This window comes from Anopheles gambiae, chromosome 3 (assembly GCF_943734735.2).
Source record: "Anopheles gambiae chromosome 3, idAnoGambNW_F1_1, whole genome shotgun sequence".
Classification (NCBI taxonomy): Eukaryota; Metazoa; Arthropoda; class Insecta; order Diptera; family Culicidae; genus Anopheles; species Anopheles gambiae.
This window is the reverse complement of record NC_064602.1, coordinates 59,919,381-59,937,986: the sequence shown is the minus strand read 5'-3', so window position 1 is coordinate 59,937,986 and position 18,606 is coordinate 59,919,381.

The window sequence follows — 18,606 nt, the reverse complement described above, 5'->3', positions numbered from 1 at the left end:
ATGATTTCCAAAAAAGTGAAGATTTTTCTGCGTTTTTCGATTTTTCGAGTCTCGACTTTGAGAGGTCTATTCTAGAGAACCAGTAGAGATAAAGAGTTCATATTTGGGATGTTTCTTAGTTTAACCCTGAAGATTGAAACCTATTGTTTGGAATTGTGTTATTACAAAGTTGATTTTTTGAATTTCATCCCGGCAAAAACCCATTGTGCTGGCAGAGCGAATCTGCAATCGGAGGCATTGTCGAAGCCGTTCGAAAACGTTCAGACCATTCTGAACAGTCCGGAATCGTTTTAAGCCGCCAAGAAACACGTTTTGGCTGGGAAAAGTCAAACTCCCATACATAATGAAATACAGGAATTTTCAGGTATTCGCCGTACTTGATAGACACTGATATTTCGTTATACGCGATATTCTAAATTTGAGAGTTCTTTGTGCAAATTTTATTGGTTTTATTCGTCAATTATCAAAAATAAAATAAATTCCCTTTTGGGTAAATTAAAAAAAAAATGACGAAAATATTTTGAAGTGTTTACAGCGGCACCCACCGTCTGATGACAGCTCCACAGTACGCTTGCAAAATTCCCCTTATCGATAACAACACTCCCCTTAGTGATTGCAAACATCCACAGCTTGCATGCAATATTCCCCTACCGATTTGCAACATTCCCCTAAGTGATTGAACTATTCCCTTATATGATTCGAAACCCTGTATAATAAATATGTTGCAATGGTGTGATTTGGCTTTCCGAAGTGTGTTACAATAGAGCTGATAGTGTTTATAATACACACTCTCAGCTCTATAAGTTCTGTATAGCAGATATGCTAAAATGGATCTTTTGAGATACATGAATCTTTTGAGATTCATGAATCTTTCCAATCGAGATTCAGATTCATATAATATGTTGTAATCTAGCAATCGTGTAATTGTCAAACTTATATGTAGATCACAGTTGTTGTGTCCGCACAAAACAAACATGAGACGGTGTGTACGGCACAAACAGAATATATATTTTGTCACTATCTTTGGTATGGGTACAATTAACATTGGTAATAAATAATATAAACAACACACACGCAATGCGGGGAGAGGACGGCTGGTCCTGCTCGCGCCGCGATCCTCACTGAGGACGTCACCGGATGACAGCCCTGCTGTCAACGGCGAGCCCTCAGGATGAGGCAGCGGTCTGTCCACAACATCTCCCCGTTTTAATTAGGCCGGTACGGCTTAAGCCGACGCAGCGGTTTTAATGTAATTAAAACCGGCGTGGCAAGCGTACGGCTCAAGTGGCGCTGTGTAAAACGGGGGAGAGTGATGACCGGCCTCCGTGTCTAACGCTCGAATGGGATGAGCGTTGCGGGCTGCAACAGGGGGCAGCCGATGTGCTGCGGTCGCTCGTTCCGTTGCAGCCGCTGTGGTGTTGTTGTTGGTGTTGTTGTTGATGGTGCAACAGTAGCGGATAATCCTGCCGCTGTCGATGGCTGTTGCACCTGACGCCGATGATGATGAGGCAGCTCTCCCGGATGCTGCTGCCGATGGGGCGTCACTGTGCGGCTGAGCAGGGGGCGGCCGTGGTGCCGCGCGCGCTTCGACCGCTCAGCCGGAACCGCTGCACAGGGGCGACCGTGATGTCGCTGCCGGTGAACTGCTGTGCAGGGCGCGCAGGATGATGATGACGTTGACGATGATGATGAGGGTACACAGGGGGCGACCGTGATGCCGCGCACGACGACTGTGACCCGGGACACATACGATGTTGCTGCACAGGGGCGACAGTGGTGCCGCCGTCGAGATGCACCTGTGCAGCTGGAGCGCCGGCGATGAAGATGGACAGGGGGCAGCCGATATGCCTCAGCACTGTGCCTGCTCACCGGGCTCGACGATGATGCTGGTGCAGCACGGGCGGCCGTGATGCCGCGCACGACAATACTGCACCAGTGTGTCCGATGACGCTGCAGCGGGCGGCGGTGATGCCGTGTGACGACGGTCCAAAGCGGAATGTCCCCTCGCTTTGTCCGGTATAGTGCTGCAGCGGAGTGAGGATCCCTTCAGGGCTTCACGCAAGCCCAAGCGTGCCCATCCTGCGCGATGGCGGTTGCGCGATGGTGGAACCGCGATGGTGACCTCCGTGCTGCGTCGGTCCTTTGTAGGATCCCCCCCTACGCGAGGAGGATCCCATCCTCGTCGCCACTGTTGTGTCCGCACAAAACAAACATGAGACGGTGTGTACGGCACAAACAGAATATATATTTTGTCACTATCTTTGGTATGGGTACAATTAACATTGGTAATAAATAATATAAACAACACACACGCAATGCGGGGAGAGGACGGCTGGTCCTGCTCGCGCCGCGATCCTCACTGAGGACGTCACCGGATGACAGCCCTGCTGTCAACGGCGAGCCCTCAGGATGAGGCAGCGGTCTGTCCACAACAACAGTAGTCTATGAACGCATAACGGATTAGTTAGTTGTAATAAAACCTTCAGTAAGAACAGACGTCTTTAGGTTATGGGCGACAAGCACAAAGAAGTGGCGGTTCACGGAATACCGCAGTTTTCCGGAACAGGCTACGACACCTGGAAGTTTCGGGTCGAATTGTTTTTGACGTTCCATCAGTGGCCAGTTTAGTGGCCAAGTTCGAGGAAATGGACGCGAAGGCAATGTCTCTACTGGTGAGCTTTATTTTTAAAGAAAACTTGATGTATTCGAGAAAAATCCACAACGAAGAAAATGTGGGAAGCTCTGGAGAATACATTCGCCAAGAAATCCTCGGGAAGGCAATTGGTCTTAAGGAACCAGGTCGCTCGTCTGAAGTTGAAGGAAGGGACATCGTTGCGCGCCCACCTTTAACAATTTGAGGATCTGGTTCGGCAGCTTCAAATGGCCGGATCAAAACTTGAAGAAAGTGACATCTGTTTGGCTTTGAGTTTAACGCTTCCTGAGTCCTACACAGCAAATTTCCTCATCCTGCTTCAGTAAAGTTTTTTACTGAAACGGTTCAGTAATAGAATATTTTACTGATTTTCAGCATGAATGTCATGTTTTTACTGACTTTCAGCAAAATAATTTACTGAATTCATTTCAGTAATACGCATTTTACTGAAAATCAGTAAAATAAGTGCCAAATTAGTCGTTTCACTGGATATCAGTAAAACAAATTACTGAAAATGCAGCAATTCATTCTGTCAAATCGACCTGTCAGTCAGAACATCAAAACAAAACAATGCCGTACCTACTTGCTCGTGATGTGCAAAAAGTTGATTTTGTAGGCGCTTACAGGCACCCTGGTGAAATTTCAGGTGGTATTTCGGCTTACGGGAGTAATTTAAAACAATTGGCAGCCGTGTTGGTGTGTAAAATGTTTGCTACAATCCACTGTGCGTGCTGAAATTGCGTGGTGTCTGTGAGCGCTTACTGAACCATCTACACTTGCGGCGGCAAAATACAGTATAAAAACTGTATAAAACAACACAACACATGTATGAATATGAACTGAGGGACTGGCAATATCTGCGCATCAATAAAAACTCAATTTAAAATAAATATTTCGTCATTTTTTAATCGCTACCAACTACTGAAAAATCAGTAATATGAGAATGGCTTTGTAAACGAGCTTTGATTTCAGTAAACGAGCTGTCATTTTGGTGAGCACCGGACATTACTGAATGATTCAGTAAACATTCTTTTTACTGAAAGGATTACTGAAACTTCAGTTAAAAAAATTTCAGTAAAATTTTACTGAAGTTCAGTAAAACAAGTTTTCTATGTACGATCCCCTGATGACGGTATTACAAAACCGGCATTAGAAACCTGAATCACAATTAACGTATGAGTTAACACTTTGACCGCAGGCCTGACGTCACAGTTTTTGAGTGAGCACGTAGCGCGCATGGCAAGAGAGCGATGAGAGCGATAATTTTTCGTGAAACTGTTATCACTCTTTTGTTTCATTGCGATAAGCGGCGTAGCACATGTCGTTCTCGTTCTCCCTTTCCTACCTCATTCGTTCTCAAGAGAATCAGTGAGCGGCAGATGCAAAGCCGAACGGTGAGCAAAACCGTCATGCGAATTTATATGACACGGCGCTTAAAGTGTTAATGAAGACGCGGTTGCTAGGCGACGAATGCAAGTGCTTGGATAGAATCGAAAATTCTGAGGAGAAGCTTACTGCATTCGCTGGGAAAAAAATCGAAATAGGAACGGTTTTGAAAAATTCAACGGAAAATGTCACAACTGTGGAACGAAAGGGTATATGAAAAAGAAATGCCGAATTAAAACGAAAGCCAACGTTGCCAGTGAATCAAGACAAGTTGTGTTCATGGCGGATGTAATCGGACGTAGGATACAAACCGGTGAACAATTCCTGCTGGATTCAGGAGCTAGTAACCACATGGTAAATTCGAAAAAGTTTTTTACAACCGTGAACAACTTGAGACAGCCATTGAAACAGTTTCCATTGATGTAGCGAAGAATGGAGAATCTCTCGTGGCCAAAAAAAGCGGCGTTATATACGGAATGAGCAACAATGGCGTTCTGATGAGCGCAGAAAACGTTCTGTATGTGCCGACTTAAAGAGAAAACCTCATGTCTGTGAAAAAGCAAACGAAGGCTGGCGTGTAGGTAATATTTCAAAAACGCATGTGATAATTAAAATCAATGGCAAAATAATTGCAACTGGAAACAGCACTTTCTCATAGCTCTGCAATGGGATGGAATCCGAAGCCCCTCGATGGATAATACAGGCTCTCCCATCCAACTCCTATTCCGACACGTCCTCGTCGCGCAGAGTGGTAACGTGTGCCACCACATATCCAAGCTTGGGTACACGGGGTTGACCCAACCCCTTGGGCGGATGGTGGCATATGGCAAACCAGGAGGGGGGTGGGTATTCCGGGAAACTGGGTGCCTGAACGTCGGGGGGGGGGGGGGGGGGCCTGACGCTAAACAAAACGGTCACGTGGGCGCGGGGACAGTCACCCAGTCCCATCGATTTATAGACTACGGAAAGCACCAGGAATCATCGAAACGGAACCAACGATACCGACCCTACGCAATGCCCCAGGACTACTCTTAAAATGGGCTCATGGAATGTACGCACTCTAAGAGAAGCCGGAGCCTTGAAAAAACTTGATGATGCCCTAGCCACACTGAGCATGGATCTCGTAGCTCTACAAGAGATTCGGTGGCTAGGGAATGGTGTGCAGAACAGGCGTGGTAAGCATTGCTACGACATATACTACAGCTGCCACGACCGCCACCGCGTGCTCGGAACGGGATTCGCCGTAGATCCCCGGTTGAAACCCGCAATCATGGATTTCAAGGCTATAAACGATAGGCTATGCACCCTGCGCATGCGAGGCAAATTCTTTAATATAAGCCTCATAAACGTTCACGCCCCTACCGAAGAGAAAGAGGAAGAGGAGAAGGACCTGTTTTACGGCCGCCTCGCTAGAACCATAGATGCGTGCCCCAGGCATGATCTCATAATCATCCTGGGTGACTTCAAAGCAAAAGTCGGTAGGGAGCCAATGTACCGCCAATACACTGGCTGTCACAGTCTGCATGAGCACAGTAATGATAATGATAGTAGATTGGTCCAGTTCGCCGCAGCGAACAATCTGGTTGTAGGAAGTACCAAATTCGCGCGTGGAGAATCCTTCAACCAGATCGACCACGTGTTAATAAGCCGCCGACGACAGTCGAGCCTGTTAAATGTCAGAACATATCGAGGAGTCAATATCGATTCCGATCATTACTTGGTTGGCTTAGTGATACGTTGTAGAATCGCCCGCCCCCGAGCCAATGGGGGCGGAGAAAACACGCAGCCTCGGCTCAACACGGACTCTCTAAGGGACATCACTGTCAAACAGGAATTCAAAGCCGCTTTAGACGAGTCTCTACTACCAGAAAACAGTTATGAAAATACGAGTGAGAGGTGGAACGCTCTAAAAACAAAAAAAAAAACAAATAAACTGTGCAAGAAATATTCTCCCACCACGTCGTGCCAACACCAAATCTGGCTGGTTCGACGATGAATGCAGACAAGTGACCGAACGTAAGAATATTACATACCGAGCAATGCAGCAACGGCATAGAACGCGGGCATGCGCAGAGGAATATTCACGGCTCAGACGCGAAGAGAAACGAGTTCACCGCTCCAAGAAGCATGCTTTGGAAGAGCAAAACATGCGAGAACTCGAGCAAACCAGAGAGGCGTACGGACCAACACGAAAGTTTTACCTAGCGATAGCAGGTCACCGAAACAACATTGTACCTAAGGTAACCTGCTGTCGCAACAAGGATTAGTAACCAGCCAGAGGTCCTCTCGCGGTTTGCTAAGTACTTTGATGAATTACTCAACGACCAGGATAACGAACAGCTAGAAGCGCCACTAGCAGATAGTGTCATGCTACTGCCACCTAGCATAGAAGATACACGAAAGGCTATCTGTCGGTTGAAAAATAACAAGGCACCCGGAATCGCAACTGAACTGGTCAAGAAGGGAGGTGCACGACTAGAAAACGAGATTCATCAAATTGATACTGAGGTGTGGGTTAGCGAATCGATGCCTTGTGATAGGAATCTCGGCATCATCTACCCTACATAGAAGAAGGGAGATAGGTTGGACTGCAACAACTACAGGAGTATTACGGTGTTGAATACTTATCCGGCGCTACAACCGCTTTGCGGTCTTGGCCTGCCTCAGGAGTGTCCGAAACCGCTCACGGTCTCGCGCCTTCGTCTGCCAGTCCGTTATCCCGGCCTTAATGGCGGACGCCTCCACGCCATCTTGCCACCTCAATTTGGGCCTACCACGCCTCCTCTGTCCTTGTGGACGGCCTAAAAAGACTTTACGGGCTGGGTCGTCCGTTTCCATGCGTACAACATGGCCAGCCCACCGGAGCCTGGCGAGCTTGATACGCTGTACGACAGTGAGGTCGCCGTACATCTCGTATAGCTCGTCATTATAGCGGCTCCTCCATTGTCCTTCCACACATACGGGGCCAAGTATCCTTCTGAGCATCTTCCTCTCGAACGCGGCTAAGAGGGCTTCGTCAGATTTGGACAGTGTCCATGTCTCAGAGGCGTATGTGAGTACTGGTACTATATAGGTACTATATAGTCCCAGCTTCGTCCGTCGCGCCAGGTTCTTTGAGGTGAACTGCTTTTTCAGGCTGTAGAATGACCGGTTGGCAGCCAGCATCCTTGCGCGCAACTCAACTTCCATACTGTTGTCGTTGCTGACCTTTGACCCAAGATAGGTGAATTCTGGGACGACTTCAAAAGTGCGTTCACCTATCTGTACATCACGCCTACGTAGATTTGGATTATTTATTGGTAGGTCCGCTGATGTTGCCACCATCAGTTTGGTCTTTGCCTCGTTTATCTGCAATCCGAGGCTCTCTGCCGCCTGCTCAATCCCTTGGTAGGCTTCTGCTACATAGGAGAGCCGCAGACCAATGATGTATATATCATCAGCGTATGCCAGGATCTGGGTTGAATTATAGAAGATGGTTCCCGTAGTCTCCACCCTCGAGTCGCGGATGGCCCTCTCTAGCGCCAAGTTGAATAGGAGACAAGCAAGCCCGTCCCCCTGGCGCAGACCCTTGGTGGTAGCAAAAGGTCCTGAGAGTTTTCCATCCACCCTCACCTGGCATGTGACGTTGGTCATAGTCATTCTAACTAGCCTTATCAGTTTGGCCGGGATTCCAAATGAGCTCATAGCGTCGTACAGTTTTACCCTGGCTATGCTATCGTATGCGGCTTTGAAGTCTATGAAGAGATGGTATGTGTCGTTTTTGTATTCAGCCATCTTCTCCAAGATCTGCCGCATGGTGAAGATCTGATCAGTGGTTGATTTTCCGTTTCGGAATCCTCTTTGATAGTTTCCTACTATCTCTTCGACGTGCGGGACAAGGCGATCCTGAAGGATCAGGGAGAATATTTTATAGGCGGTATTCAACACCGTAATACCCCTGTAGTTGTTGCAGTCCAACCTATCTCCCTTCTTGTATATGGGGTAGATGATGCCGAGATTCCAATCACAAGGCATCGATTCGCTATCCCACACCTCAGTAACAATTTGATGAATCTCGTTTTCTAGTCGTGCACCTCCATTCTTGACCAGTTCGGCTGCAATTCCGTCGGTTCCGGGTGCCTTGTTATTTTTCAGCCGACGGATAGCCTTTCGTGTTTCATCTATGCTAGGTGGCAGTAGCATGACATTATCTGCTAGTGGCGCTTCTAGCTGTTCGCTAAACTGGTCATTGAGTAATTCATCAAAGTACTGAGCCCACCGCGAGAGGACCTCTGGCTGGTTACTGACCAGATCTCCATCCTTGTTGCGACAGCAGGTTACCTTAGGTACAACGTTGTTTCGGTGACCTGCTATCGCTTGGTAAAACTTTCGTGTCGGTCCGTACGCCTCTCTGGTTTGCTCGAGTTCCCGCATGTTTTGCTCTTCCAAAGCATGCTTCTTGGAGCGGTGAACTCGTTTCTCTTCGCGTCTAAGCCGTGAATATTCCTCTGCGCATGCCCGCGTTCTATGCCGTTGCTGCATTGCTCGGTATGCAGTATTCTTACGTTCGGTCACTTGTCTGCATTCATCGTCGAACCAGCCAGATTTGGTGTTGCCACGACGTGGTGGGAGTATATTTCTTGCACAGTTTATTATTTTTGTTTTTAGAGCGTTCCACCTCTCGCTCGTAGTTTCGTATCTGTCTTCTGGTAGTAGAGACTCTTCTAAAGCGGCTTTGAATTCCTGTTGGACAGCAATGTCCCTTAGAGAGTCCGTGTTGAGCCGAGGCTGCGTGTTTTCTCCGCCCCCATTGGCGCGGGGGCGGGCGATTCTACAACGTATCACTAAGCCAACCAAGTAGTGATCGGAATCGATATTGGCTCCTCGATATGTTCTGACATTTAACAGACTCGACTGTCGTCGGCGGCTTATTAACACGTGGTCGATCTGGTTGAAGGATTCTCCACCCGGGTGCGCCCACGTAATCTTGTGGATTTTTTTGCGCGCAAATTTGGTACTTCCTACAACCAGATTGTTCGCTGCGGCGAACTGGACCAATCTACTACCATTATCATTACTGTGCTCATGCAGACTGTGACAGCCAGTGTATTGGCGGTACATTGGCTCCCTACCGACTTTTGCGTTGAAGTCCCCCAGGATGATTATGAGGTCATGCCTGGGGCAAGCATCTACAATTCTAGCGAGGCGGCCGTGAAAAAGGTCCTTCTCCTCTTCCTCTTTGTCTTCGGTAGGGGCGTGAACGTTTATGAGGCTTATATTAAAGAATTTGCCTCGCATGCGCAGGGTGCATAGCCTATCATTTATAGCCTTGAAATCCATGATTGCGGGTTTCAACCGGGGACCTACGGCGAATCCCGTTCCGAGCACGCGGTGGCGGTCGTGGCAGCTGAAATATATGTCGTAGCAATGCTTACCACGCCTGTTGTGCACACCGTTCCCTAGCCACCGAATCTCTTGTAAAGCTACGAGGTCCATGCTCAGTGTGGCTAGGGCATCATCAAGTTTTTTCAAGGCTCTGGCTTCGTTTAGAGTGCGTACGTTCCATGAGCCCATTTTCAGAGTAGTCCTGGGGCATTGCGTAGGGTCGGTATCGTTGGTTCCGTTTCGATGATTCCTGGTGCTTTCCGTAGTCGTTGATTCATGGGACTGGGTGACTGGCCCCGCGCCCACGTGACCGTTTTGTTTAGCGTCGGGTTGCCCCCCCGACGTTCAGGCACCCAGTTTCCCGGGATACCCACCCCCCTCCTGGTTCGCCATGTGCCACCATCGGCCCAAGGGGTTGGGTCAAGCCCGTGTACCCAAGCTTGGATATGTGGTGACACATGTTACCACTCTGCACGACGAGGACGTGTCGGAATAGGAGTTGGATGGGAGAGCCTGTATTATCCCTCAATGGGGCTTCGGATCCCATCCCATTACAGAGCAACGGTGTTGAATACCGCCTATAAAATATTCTCCCTGATCCTTCAGGATCACCTTGTCCTGCACGTCGAAGAGATAGTCGGAAACTATCAAAGAGGATTCCGAAACGGAAAATCTACCACTGATCAGATCTTCACCATGCGGCAGATCTTGGAGAAGATGGCTGAATACAGACACGACACATACCATCTCTTCATTGACTTCAAAGCCGCATATGATAGCATAGCCAGGGTAAAATTGTATGACGCTATGAGCTCTTTTGGAATCCCGGCCAAACTGATAAGGCTAGTTAGAATGACTATGACCAACGTCACATGCCAGGTGAGGGTGGATGGAAAACTCTCAGGACCTTTTGTTACCACCAAAGCACATTGGGCAAACGCCTGTATAAAACTCGAAAAACCAACTTCATCGCAGGTTAACACCATAATCATTTTCTTAAAATAGATACTTAAACTTAGTTGAAACCAAAATATTTCACGTTTTTATCTTAAACTTACTGAGATATAGGCCATCAAAGTATAACTTTGTGTTTTTTGTCCCAAATTTGAGCTATTTTTCGACCGAACATAAACCATCATATTTTAGTATATGATGGTTAGATTTTGATAATTAATGTGTCATTGGAAAGGTTTTTTGTCATACTTTGATGTAATGTCTGAATATTTTGCAAAAACTTGTTGTTAAAGTTCATTAATGATTGAAAACCAAACATCACTGCCGAATTTTTGGATATTTTCATTTTGGAGAGTAAATTTTTTTATGATTCGACTCGATTTCACTCGTGTGTCGTATATCATAGGAAAGATCAACATTTTTCCTACGTTTTGACGTTGAAATTAGCTGCGACCATCTGCGACCCCGAAAATTATTAAACTTTTTCTTGAAAATAGCGCGAGCGATTTTGACGAGTTGTTGTATGAGCCATTAACCACCAGTATCCAACTACCTGTCATAAACGAGCATTTGAAACAAACAGGCAAAAAACAAAGCTGAAGAGAGGAAAAACAGTTTAAAAAAGGTCGTAAGATAGGAATCAGCTCTTTTCCAAACAAACCATTAAAAAACACAACTTTTTTAGTGCGTAATACTTTAAAAATTCATGTTCAGTCAGAAACTTGTTGCACCTTCGTTTTAATTCCTAACACTTACTGTTGATGCTGTTAACTGATACGCGAAAACTGCAATAGCATGAGGAATTGATTTTCATCCCGGCGTTTGTATGGCCGTTGCCTACTGTGCAAAGGTGCGCCAGGGGGACGGGCTTGCTTGTCTCCTTTTCAACCTGGCGCTAGAGAGGGCCATCAGTGACTCGAGGGTGGAGACCATCGGAACCATATTATATAAGTCACCCCAGATCCTGGCATACGCTGATGATATATACATCATTGGTCTGCGGTTCTTCTATGTAGCAGAAGCCTACTAAGGGATCGAGCAGGCGGCAGAGAGCCTCGATTGCAGATAAACGAGGCAAAGACCAAACTGATGGTGCAACATCAGCGGGCCTACCAATAAATAATCAGAATTTACGTTGGCGTGATGTACAGATAGGTAAACGCACGTTTGAAGTCGTCCCAGAATTCACCTATCTTGGGTCAAAGGTCAGCAACGACAATAGCATGGAAGCTGAGTTGCGCGCAAGGATGCTGGCTGCCAACCGGTCATTCTACAGCCTGAAAAAGCAGTTCACCTCAAAGAACCTGTCGCGACGGACGAAGCTGGGACTATATAGTACCTATATAGTACCAGTACTCACATACGCCCCTGAGACATGGACACTGTCCAAATCTGACGAAGCCCTCTTAGCCGCGTTCGAGAGGAAGATGCTCAGAAGGATACTTGGCCCCGTATGTGTGGAAGGACAATGGAGGAGCCGCTATAATGACGAGCTATACGAGATGTACGGCGACCTTACTGTCGTGCAGCGTATCAAGCTCGTCAGGCTCCGGTGGGCTGGCCATGTTGTACGCATGGATACGGATGACCCAGCGCGTAAAGTCTTTTTAGGCCGTCCGCAAGCACAGAGGAGGCGTGATAGGCCCAAATTGAGGTGGCAAGATGGCGTAGAGGCGTCCGCCATTAAGGCCGGGATAACGGATTGGCAGACGAAGGCGCGAGACCGTGAGCGGTTTCGGACACTTCTGAGGCAGGCCAAGATCGCAAAGCGGTTGTAGCACCGGATAAGTAAGTAAGTAAGGAAAACAGCGAGGAAATCTGTATGCTATTGAATTGAAAATTGAACGGGCTAATGCAAGTATGGCTGAAGTGGACTACGCTGATCTTTGGCACCGTCGTCTCGGTCACATCAGTCTACTATTTATTTATTTATTTATTTATTTTTAATTTATTAATTGCTCGGCCACGTTGGGTTACAGCAATAGTGCTTACTGACTATAGTATAAAATTATTCACGAAGGAGTAGGAAGGAGTTTATGGTACGGAAAAGGAGCGAAGACGGGATCGGTAGACAGGATAGGAGAGGACAGCAGGAAGGGAAGGCGGAAGTGATTACATTAGTAAACGCTGCTAAAGCTTGATTTATGTCACAGTCAGCATCAGTAAAGGACCAATCGGTAGCGGCTAAAATATGATGAAGCTTTTGGTAGTCCAGTTTCCTAAAATTGAACATACGAGCCGTAGGTATTCGTTGAGAGGATGCAGGGCGAGAGTGCGTAAGGAGCACACTTGTCTCATGAGCAGGATGATGATTGTCTAGCGCGACGAGTGGAACAGGTGAAGCTATGACGGGGGAGCAGCGCTCCAAGAAGGCATAGCATTGGCAGCATTGGCAAATAGAAGGTCCAATTGACTTCCGCGTATATTTTTTATGCCAGATAATTGCAGCAAACCGTTTACCGACATTCCATCAAGCAGAGAAACATTTTCACGAGATACACCAGTAGGAATGAAGTGAATAACGCACGATGCAAACGGTTGCCAGGAGAGTGATGGTGAATTAAAATCACCAAGTAACACCATAAGATCATTTGATTTAAGTTTGCCAGCAACGAAACTAACACTCTCATGTAAATCGTCAAGGACTTCTTCGGAAGAACGCAGATGGGGTGGAATGTAAACGGCGCCGATATAGATTGCAAGGTTTTGAAGCTTAACAATTGTCCAAACAGACTCCAGCGAGTCGAACGGCAGCTATAAAGTTGACGTGTTCAGCACGGAAGAGCAGGCAATGAGTACACCACCACCACGGCAACGGTTACTGCTGAGAGAATTTCGGTCGCAGCGATAGATGACATACGCATCCTCCGAGATAAGAGAGGACGGAATTGAGCCATCGAGCCATGTTTCAGTTAACACCAACACATCCATATCAAGCTCAGATAGACAGAGAGGCGTAACTCGTCTAGTTTTGTGCGCAATCCTCATACGTTTTGATAGTAGATGTTTAGATGATCGATCGAAGGGATGAGAGAGCGAGATGCGCCGGGAGTGCTCTCGCTGCAAGTTATTAACGGCGAAAGAGAGTCGGACGGATTATGTGTATTAGATGCAGGGTTAGCTTCCATCAATTCGGGTAAAGTCGGTAGTTCATGAGAATCTTCAGCCGGATCAGCCGGTTTACGCTTGCTGAAAGTACTGCGTATAAGGCAAGCTCATAGGGCCATGATCTGGCGAAATAGTGAAATCAGCGTTTCGCAGTTGAGTCGTGTGGTTGATGTGGTGGCGGCGTGTGGTGGCGATGAAGGATGATCCGATTCACGATTAATAGGCGCAGAAGGTGCAAGGGATGCTGCAGTAGTGGGTCGCATAAACGTTGACGGAGCGGGGATTAAGGTCGATGAACTCCTTAAAAGAGATCACGCGAGGCCAGGTTGAAGCAGCCAAAGCAATAGCCCGGTGCGAATCCGGTACACCAATTTTAAAAGATACGTAGGAGAGCGTAGAAAGATCCCGGTCGCGTCGTACAAGGCTATATACCAAGATGTCGTCTGTCCCTATGTTAGAACAGGCCATTTCACGGATCGCTTCAATCGGAGTATCAGGAGCGATACGGGAGATAAAGACCCAAGTACGGGGTGGGCGTTCAGGAACGGTCGTAATATTGTTGTAGGACAACCCTGTACCCGATGAAAGCATAGCGCGTGTAACGGTATTGGTAGGCGATGGGTCGGGAGAGCGATCCAACAATCGACGTTTAGAAGGATTCTCACCAACAGCTTGATGGGTGAGCTTAGAGGCCGCAACTGGAATCGTGGTCGTTGAGTGCGTAGCAGGAATCGTAGAATGGTGAGCACTCGATGTAGTGGTATGCGTGGCAAGATGAGAGTTGAGCTTGTTCATTAGTGAGTTGAAGGAAGTGAGAAGCTCACGGTGCATGAGATCAAGCTCCTTGATGCCATGCTTAACTTCATCAAGCGTTGTGAGTAGTGGAGCCTGTGAGTAATTGCGTTCCATTGAGTGAGAAGCAGTAAGTGAGTCGATGAAATCTTTCACGGAACGAATTGACGATGCTGATTCCTGTTTCATCAAAGCTATCTCGTTTCTAAAACAATCCAGTTAAGAGGAAAGTTCAAGTCGCAAGCCAGCTGATGCCGCCTGCACAGAACGTGAGGAATCGGGGAAATCGGACTGCAACGATTCCAACAGGTAGGCAGCGTCACGAGAAAGGCCGTGCGAGAAGCGTAAAGTGTCAACGGCCCGCAAACGCTGAGCACAATCCGCGCAAGCCCAGAATAAATTTTGTGACTTCTTAAAATCACGCAAGAGCGGAATTGGATTGTTGCTAATAGCACCTTCACATTTCTTACAGATCACAGACGCCATCGCAAAATAGCGCAAAGTTCGACTGAACAGTGAGTGGTCACAACAACCGCAGGCGGATTGCAATGTTTATATGTTGAACCGTACAATTCACAGGTGCCGCACAAATTTGTGATACGTGAACGCGCGAGTGCAAATTAACCGAACTAAAAAAAAATGTCTACTAGCAGCCATGTCTACTATGTCTACTAGCAGCCATGTCTAGTATGATATGTGAAGACCTTGCCCTGGGCGTGAGCTTCAACCCGGAAAAGCTCAGGTTCTGTGACGTGTGTGTCTTGGGTAGTGTTGTGGGCAGCCGTGCCGACCCCTGGACTTGCCGTGGCAGTTGCGCTGCCACCGGTCAACGTCCAGGAGGACGACAGTGTACACGCACACTGTCGCACACACTAAGCAGCGCAAGGCTTAGTGTGTGCCGAGCGCACAATTAGAGTGTGTTTGCGAGCCGATCGAGCAGGAGCTCTCGGCAGGGGCGCTCGGTGCGGCTGGTGCGCGGCCACCGCACTTGTATCATTTTAAAGTGTATTCTGTATTGTGTGTTTTATTTATTATGTACGTTCTAAGTGTTTAAATAAAATATAAGCAGTTCATAACAGGTAGACACTGTCGGGAGCCGTTCAATGTTTCCAGAGACAGAGCAACCCGTCCGTTGGAGCGTATCCACTCTGACGTATGTGGACCGATCGACACACCATCGTGGGAAAGTCATCGCTACTTCGTCTCGTTCATAGACGATCAGTCCCATTTTACTTTGGTGTATTTGCTTCGAAAGAAATCAGAGGTCTCTGAAAAATTCAAAGAGTTTTCAGCAATGGCGACTGCGATGTTTGGTACGAAAATTTCAAAACTCACTGTAGACCAGGGACGAGAGTATTATTCGAATAATCAACAGAAGTACTACAAGGCGATGGGAATTCAGGTGGAGCAAACAGTAGCCTACTCACCGCAACAGAACAGGGTCGTAGAACGGTTCAACCGAACTCTTATCGAAAAGATACGTACTATGTTGATTGGATCGAATGCGCCCAAGTCATTATGGAGTGAAGCTGTGCTAGCAGCTGTGTTCATCTCAAATCAAAGTTCAACGTCTGCGATATCAAAGAACGTTAAGCTTGCTGAACTATAGTATGGAAAAAGTCACGTCTGGAAAAGACTCGTGTCTTTGGATGTCAAGCATTTGTATGAGTACCGAATTAACAAAAAAAGAAGATTGATGCAAAAAGTCAACTGTTATTTATGGTCCGATACGCACCAAACGGCTATCAGCTATGGGACAAGGATTCCAAACAAATCTTTATTGCTCGTGATGTGAAGTTTAACGAAACATATTTTCCATGGACGAATGATGCAGAAAATAACGGAAAATTAATTGTACCGCTCACCTACGAGCAAGAGGGGGAAGAAGTAATCGAGGAAGAAGTGATCGAGGATGCTGTTAATGTACATCCGGAAGAAGAAGATCCTGATGAACAATATGGGGAGAACTCTTCGACTGAATCACTTGACTGCGATGGTGTCCAATCATGTAATGATGATGAAGATGCAGCGGAAGCAGACGATACCGCGCTCCCTTCGCATCTAGATCTGGACTTGTCTTCCGGTCCTAGTGGCAAACAGTCTAGGAGGCGCAGCGAACGGGAGTGCCGATTTCCCGGTAAGTTCCTTGACTATATTACCGGATTTAGTGCTTGTGCTGTTGGCCCTCCGTTCTCTTCAGACGTTCCAGAAATGTATAACGACTCTTCAGACGTGAGGATCGTGACCGATGGTACCAAGCGGTACAAGACGAACTAAACTCCATGAAGGTCAACGATGTGTGGAAGCTGAAGGTGTGTCCAGCCGGTGTGAAACCGCTAAAAACTAAGTGGGTGGAGTACAACCGTAATCGTGGCGAACTGAAGCTGGCACAGGAGGCAGCTGCAAACAAATTTTTAGAATAATTTGGAATATCGGAATGTAATCCAGCGAAGACCCCGATGGAGAAAGTGTTGAACGCAGTCAATGTCAATCATTCGCTGAGTAAAACAAAAGAGGACAAACCAATTTGTTCTGCTGCGCAAATCCACGTTTTATTCACATCTATTTTATCCACACACGGAAGCTGTCAGCGCGGCTCGATGACCGCTAAAACACAGTTCAATGTCTTAGCCATATTATGGCGTGGAAACACCGTTCAGAGGAACAGGGTTTATAGGAACAGGGTTCTTCGGCATGACTTCCAACACTCCTCCTCATGTCGAAGAATTTCTCTCCTCAGTTATTCTAACTTCAGCATCTTACGAAACATGTCATGTTTCTGCGGACCTAATGGTTTAGTCATTATATCTGCAACCATGACAGTCGTAGAGCAATATTCCAAAACAATTTCCTTCTTCTCACAAAGTTCTCTTATAAACCGCTCTCGGGTATCTATGTGCTTCGATTTCCGACTTATTCTGTCTGTTTTTACAAAGGCGATACAACCTTGGTTATCTTCTTTGATTGTAGTCGCGTTCAATTGATCTTCTCCAAAATCTTTAATCAGCTGCCTTAGCCACATTGCTTTTTGGCATGCTTCCGAAAGTGAAACATATTCAGCTTCCATAGTTGATAATGTCACACACGATTGACGACGGCTATACCATGATATTGTACCACCTTCAAACGTGAATACAAATCCAGCTGTTGAACGTCTACTTTCTGAATCGCCTGCCCAATCGGCATCGGAATATCCGATCAGGCCTTGGTTTTTGAATCCACCAAGATGCAAGAAATACTCTTTTGTTCCTTTTAGATAACGAAGTATGCGTTTGGCAGCTATCCAATCTTGTTGCGATGGCGATGAAAACTTTCTGCCCAGTATAGCTACTGTCGCCGCAATATCTGGTCTGGTCATAACGGACAGATATAGCAATCCACCCACTAGACTTCGATACATTGTAGCATCTTCGAAATTATCTGCATTGGCACTTTGTTTCAGGTATCCAGGGTCCATTGGTGATCTAGCAACTTTAGCTTCTTGCATTCCGTGATCCGTTAGTAATTTTTCTATAAACTGTTTAAGCCGAATTCCATATACTCCATCGGTACATATCACTTCCATTCCTAAAAAGTGACGTATTTCGCCCAAGCAATTAATTTCAAATTTCTTGCTTAAATGATCGTATATCTTCTTGGCCTTTACTTCGTCTGCTGCTGCGATCAGTATGTCGTCCACATAGACTAATAAGAAGATATGTTGACCACCATGAATCGACTTGACAAATAAACATTGATCTGCGAAAGAGGATTTGAAACCTAAATTTGTAAGTACTTCATTTAGCGTCTTATGCCAACAACGAGCTGATTGATGTAGTCCATATATACTACGTTTCAATCGACACACTAGCTCCTCCTGTCCTTGAGCTTCAAACCCAGGTGGTTGATGCATATATACTTCATCTTCTAATATTCCATTAAGGTATGCGGTTTTGACATCATAATGACGTACTGTTAGCTTTTGCTTCCAAGCAATTACGAGAAAAGTTCGCAAGGTAGTGTGACGGGTAACGGGTGCATACACTTCTTCATAATCCAGTCCATATTGTTGTTTATAGCCTTGCGCGACCAGTCTGGCTTTATGTTTAACTATTTCATCATCTTGATTCTTTTTGATTTTGAAAACCCATTTCGAACCTATTACCGTTTTACCCTTTGGAAATGGTACGAGTTCCCAAGTATTGTTTTGTTTGTGAGAGTTAATTTCTTCTTCCATCGCATTTTTCCAATTTGGTTCTTTCATTGCTTCGCGGTAATTAACTGGTTCTTCTTTCGCGCAAGCTGCTACTCCCATGGCTAAATCAAGGATATAATCGTTTAAATGTTTAGGTAGTTTTACTTTTCTCTTT